Source organism: Balaenoptera borealis (genome assembly GCF_965194805.1).
Source record: "Balaenoptera borealis genome assembly, chromosome: 20".
In the NCBI taxonomy this organism is placed as follows: domain Eukaryota; kingdom Metazoa; phylum Chordata; class Mammalia; order Artiodactyla; family Balaenopteridae; genus Balaenoptera; species Balaenoptera borealis.
The window spans coordinates 2,720,771-2,727,131 of record NC_138879.1 but is presented as its reverse complement, the minus strand read 5'-3'; the positions used below and the strand labels follow the sequence as shown (position 1 = coordinate 2,727,131).

General features: G+C 39.3%; 1 long non-coding RNA gene across 1 annotated transcript; it reads left to right on the top strand.

Moving 5' to 3' along the window:
* The first annotated feature begins 1,976 nt into the window (after positions 1-1,976).
* Positions 1,977-6,150, top strand: LOC309617796. Its single transcript, XR_014238146.1, has 2 exons — positions 1,977-2,676; positions 3,830-6,150. It is a non-coding gene; the product is annotated as an uncharacterized lncRNA (long non-coding RNA).
* The last annotated feature ends 211 nt before the right edge of the window (positions 6,151-6,361 follow it).

The window sequence follows — 6,361 nt, the reverse complement described above, 5'->3', positions numbered from 1 at the left end:
ATATTAAACAAATTGGAGGAATGTCCAATAGGTTGACTGACTCAATGGTAAGGTAACAAGGAAAACCCAACATACGGACAGGTGGACACGGTGGGTGCGCATTTCTTGCTCAGAGGTGCAGAGCAGGATTTTCTCCAGGAAGTGTCTCTAGACTTCTTCCATTCTCCACCTCCCAGAGACTCTACAGCACAGGAGGAGAGAATGGGACAGTCACGGAGGAGCTTCTTTGGCCAGGCATGAGGGCACCACGAGAGCACTGCTGCTCACATCCCACTGGCTAAAACCGGTCAATGGCTCCAACTTACAAGCAAACAAGGGTGAAAAATGGAAGCAACGGAGCACTGCTTTTGCCATTTGGTAGTTCTGTGACCTGAGATAAATTACATAACTTCATTACTTCCCTGGGCACTAAATACTTCTGCCACCAGTATCTCTTTTGTTTAATTATTCAATAAAAACCTGTAACCAGGGCTTCCCTGGTGGCGCAGTGGTTGAGAGTCTGCCTGCCAATGCAGGGGACACGGGTTCGAGCCCTGGTCTGGGAAGATCCCACATGCCGCGGAGCAAATGGGCCCATGAGCCACAACTACTGAGCCTGCGCATCTGGAGCCTGTGCTCCGCAACAAGAGGCCGCGACAGTGAGAGGCTCACGCACCACGATGAAGAGTGGCCCCTGCTTGCCACAACTAGAGAAAGCCCTCGCGCAGAAACGAAGACCCAACACACCCAAAAATAAATAAATAAATAAATAAATAAAGTTACATCTGTTTAAAAAAAAAAAAACAAACCTGTAACCCTCTATCAAGATTGCTATTTCATAGACAATGGAATTTAACAGATAATGAAATGGAATAGATAATAGATAATGGAACATATCAAGTTTACTCCACAAGACAGTGAATTTTTTCCCAAATTTTTAGGGAATTGACTTCCATGGTCTATGCTGAGACACATCCTACAAATGTCACAATGCACTTTGGTATTAAATCTCTAGCCTTTGAGAAGGTTCGTGTAAAATTTCTTTGTGACAGAAATGACAGCAAGGGTTGATTTTGTTGTTCTTGTTGATGTGACGTGTGGTGGACGTGGGGGGGAGTTGGTTGCCTTTTTATTTTTATGGTAACTGAGTTTGGAAAACTACTCAGTGACAAGTAAACAGAATACCACTGTCACCATAATAATATTCCAAGAGAAGTTAATAAATTTCTGACATTCCAAGGTGTGAAAGGAAGCAATCTGACGTCTGAAAGCCGGAAAAAAACAGTTTCTTGGCCCATGTTGTTCACACATGCCGAGGTCACCTACAAAGTTATCAGGACTCAAAAATAAATGCAATTAAAAGTCTATTTTAGATGTTTTCTTGTATCCTAAAGCACGTAAAGACTTGAACATTTTCCCTCCCTAGTTTGAAAGTCCTCAGTAAGACTCTATCACACTAAGGTGGCTGTTTAATTCAGGTGAACACTAGATTTACAGAGTGATTTGCAAACAAACATGCCACCCCCTATACACACTAAAAACCATAAAAAGGGAATCCTGAGAGTCTTCAAAGATGAAAAAATGATGCAAAGTCATTACTCAAAAAAATCTAGATTAAATGAAAGGAAAATCCTTACTAGGACCAATGTCACACAGAAGCAAAGGAAGTAAACCAAGCTTTGCCTCGAAATTCAAATGTTTCCGTGGTGTAAAAATTACATCTCTAGGGATGACGGTGGTTTTAACTTGTTAAACCTCCATAAATAAATAAAAGTCCCTCTTATCTTATGATTCAGAGAGTCCCAGGAAGGTTTTGCTAGATAAGCAGAGAACACATTCCTGAAATTTCACCATTAAGCATTTTTTAAAAATTAAGCTTCACCTTCATAGGCAGGTAATCTCTCCCTCTCCACCCCCCCCCCTCCCTCTTGCTCTCACTCACACACACACACACACACACACACACACACACACTTACTGGAATAACATCTTATGTCATTGGTGAGTTATTACTTGGAATGTTTTTAATGTATATGTACTGCGGCAAACGGGAAAGATTCTAATTATGAGGCAGTCAAAAGGAAGAGGTACTAGGAAAAAAGTAGAAAAAAGAAGAAAACACTGAGGGTGTGAAATGATGGGAAGTGTTCCAGCACATCTTTTATTTGTCTCCTGCTCTCACCATTTGTTAGTTCTGTGACCGAGATAAATTACATTACTTCCTCCAGCCCCTGGTTGACCCTCTCTAACGTGGGAATGCTAGTACAGATCTTATAAGATACATGGGAGGACTAAATAACATAATATGTGTAAAATGACACAGAGTTGACCAAAGATTTTTCTCATTTTTCTTCTCTCAAGGATAGACCATCAATATCATTGTGAAAATCTTCTGACCACCCACATATGTGTCAAACAATAGACCGAAACTGAGTACTAACTGAAATACACAGAATTAAGTGAGGAGTCATTGGCTGGTAAGAAGGTAAAGAAAGAGTGAGAAAAACAAGATCACTGGAAGGCTGGGTCAACATTTAGTAGGACACACTTACCTATAACAAGCCAAGAGGATCTTTCCCCAGACCCAACTTCAAGTCATGAAAGAGGAACCAGTTGGAAAATCTATGCTTGTCATGTGGCTTCAAATTATCCTCAGGAAATCCACAAACGTGGTGATCTAACAGACTCATGACTTGGGTAAGTTATTTACCTCTTCTCAGTCTTGCTTTCCTCATATACAAAGTGATCATGATTGTGAAAATGAGAGGTAATCTATAGAGATCCTCGTACAGAGGAATGTCCCCTGATTCAATCCTTCCCTCACTTCATGCACAACCATTTCATGAGCAACCAGGACCCTTAACACATACCAAAGCCCCCTAATTCTTCCCATCTTTACTTCTGCCATTTCTGTCTTGCCTTATAATGTTATTCACATAACGCATTAGTCAGGGTCCTCCAGAGAAATGTAAACCACAGGGTGTGTGTGTGAGAGAGAGAGACAGAGAGACAGACAGAGAAACAGAGAGACAGTGACAGAGAGTGTGTGTGTTATTTTAAGGAATTATCTTGCATGATGGGGAGCATGGCAAGTCTAAGATCTGCAGGGTCCAGCAGCATAAGCCAAAAATCAGTCTGAAGGTAGAATTTCCTCTTCCTGGAAAGACATCCATCTTTTTTCTCTTTAGGCCTTCAACTGATTAGATGAGGCTCACCCATATAATGGAAGTTAATCTGCTTTACTCAGTCTATTGGTTTCAATGCAATCTCATCTAAAAAGAGAGATTTCACAGCAACATCTAGACTAGCGTTTGACCAAATATCTCGGTACCGTGGCCTAGTCAATCTGACACATAAAATTAACCATCACATGGAGAATCACCAAGCTTATTCCTGCCTCAGGTCCTTTGCACTAGCTGTTGCCTCTGCTTAGAAAGCCTCTCCCCATCTGTTCTTATGTTTCATCACCCAGATCCCAGCACAAATATCACCTCTTCAGAGACCTTCACTGCCCGACCCATGTATCACAGCTCCCTGGCCACCTTGCTTACCCCAGTCACAATCTCTTAACTCTCCCCATCCTGTTTTATTTACACACTTGTCACTATCTAAAACCATCTTGGCTATGCAATCACCTGTTATCTGTTTCCTCTCCCAGCTCTGGCCTCCACGTGTGCAGGGATCGTGTCTGCTTAGCATTCTAATCTCAGTATCTAGAACCGTGTCTAATACATAGTAGGCACTCAATAAAGAACTGCTGAATGAATCAGTCAACCAGTCAATACTAGGTGCTCATATAATATCTGATTATTTTTATTAATAATTAATCTGGGCTTCCCTGGTGGCGCAGCGGTTGAGAATCTGCCTGCCAATGCAGGGGACACGGGTTCGAGCCCTGGTCTGGGAGGATCCCACATGCCGCGGAGTGACTAGGCCCGTGAGCCACAACTGCTGAGCCTGCGCGTCTGGAGCTTGTGCTCCGCAACAGGAGAGGCCACGATGGTGAGAGGCCCGCGCACCGCGATGAAGAGTGGCCCCCGCTCGCCGCAACTAGAGAAAGCCCTCGCACAGAAACGAAGACCCAACACAGCCATAAATAAATAAATAAATAATTTAAAAAAAAATTAATCTGTATACTTTATTGTGGTGATGGTTTGTACTCCAGTCTTTTAAAATGACTGCTATACCGTCTCTGGATCACCTTTTAATGACAGATGTTGTATTTATCCTTAATCCTACTGTAGTTATGGTTTCAAATAAGTTTGTGAAATTTAAATTCTATTATATGAGGAGCAGAAGATAGATATTAAGGAATTGGAAACAAACATTATCTTGCAAAGCTTAATATTTTATACATTAGCTTGTCTAATTGTGGATTTAAAAATAGAGCCCTAAAATAGACTATGCTTACACACGCAATATTAGTTACAAATGACTCAGTAACCCTGTATAACTCAGGCTGAAATAACTACGTCGATTTTAGATATTCTGATAAGTAAGGCGAAGGTGGGCTCCTAGTTCTTGGATTACCTTGTTCATTGGCTTTATTCCCTCCATCATTTTGTGCATGCAGACATAATTGAAGAGTACTTTAAAATTTACACGTGGCAAGAGAAAATGAACCTCCCTGGAAATTTACCATCTTTGTAAGGAGATGAAAGTTATAACTTCATTATTTATTGGGGAGAATGAAAATATGAAGGTAGATATTAGACGGTGAAATGAAATAAACCTCTTAGTGAAATATCTTTTCATATTTTGTTTTATCTATATAATATACAACTAAAGCTTTGAACATGATAATGAATATGGCTGTTCTTGCAGAGACCATCTTTTTTTTTTAGGAATGACTGAGCCTAGTTTTCATTAGCATAAAGGTAACCCTACAAGTGATAAATTGGTAGAAAATTCTTAAAGGGTTTCCTTCCACAGGGAGTTCCAATGAAACCCTTTTTCCCAAGAATCTCCTTAGCATCTCAGCTTCCTCCTTTCTTTCTGTTTTGCCTGCGATTTTCACATGAGCACATATACATTCAATTACTTTAGTTTTTAATCTACAAGGAGAGTTTCGTTTTACCCTAAGAGTAATTATTCTTTCAAAAATGGATATTTTGATGAAGATACAGGAACGTAATTACCTATTTCTTTTTCAGAGAAAGATGCTAAAACAGAGAACAGATGGGCAGTTCCTTGGTATCTATCCTTAGAGCCACTTCTGCAGGGCATTTATTAATTGGAAGCAAGATTAGTGAAAAAGATCTTCTGGCCTGGTCATTCTCTCCTTTAGCAGAACTAAACTGACTGTTTCCAGTTCATTTTGGAGTTGAAAGCAAAAAAGGAAACTAACCTAGGGTTAGGACTGAATGAAGGATTCAGTCCAGTGCTGAACCCTAAGACCTAAGCCCACTTTACTTCATTGAAGAACGCTGTGAAGTAGGTATTATTATTCTCATATACAAATGTGGGCAAGTGATTTAACCTTTCTGAGTCTCCGTCAATACGAGACAGAGGAGAGGATTCAACTTGTTCTGCCTGGTTCCAAAAGCTGTCTGGAAACAAGCTTTACATTCAGCAACAAGGTTAAGCCATCAAACGGAAAACACAGACAGCAGAAATCATAAAAGACTAATAGGTGTGGCTACTTAGAAAAAAAAAGAAACAAAGAAAAGTGTACGGCAACAAAAAAGCCATTATAAGGTTGAAAGACAAATGGCAAACTGGAAAGTTACTTGCATATAGAAGACAAAAAACTAATATCCAATAGAAAAATGATTCTTATAAATCAATTAGTAAAAGATAACCTCACAGGGGAAAAATGGAAAAAGATAAAAATAATCATTTCCTTAAGGACAAAATATAAATAGCTCATAAATACACGTAAGAACATTCAAGCTACCCAATAACAAAGACGGTCAGAATGACAAAGATTAAGAAGGTGAACCCTCCATTGGCAAGAGTTTGAGGAAACGAAAATTTTCGCATACTTTTGAAGAAATTGTAAGTGGCTACAGTCTTCTGGGAGATGGACTGTCAACGTATATCAAAACTTTAAATGTGTATGCCTTTGCATCAGTAATTTCACATATATAACTTAATTTGAAGAATAATGATAGAAAAATTCACTAAAGTACAAGGAAATTATTTGCAGTAATATCGATGAGGAAAAGAAAAGTTCATCAAAAAGCAATTGTTTGAATTTTAATAGCCCTGTAATGGATTCCTGGATTGAAAAGGATATAGGGTACTCATACATTTTTCACTTTTGTTTTTATATCTTTCTATTCCACTTTTGTTTTTATATCTTTCTATTCTATTTGAATTATCTATACACATACATTCAGTTCAAAATCAGGGATAACAAACTATAATTTTCAAGCCCTTT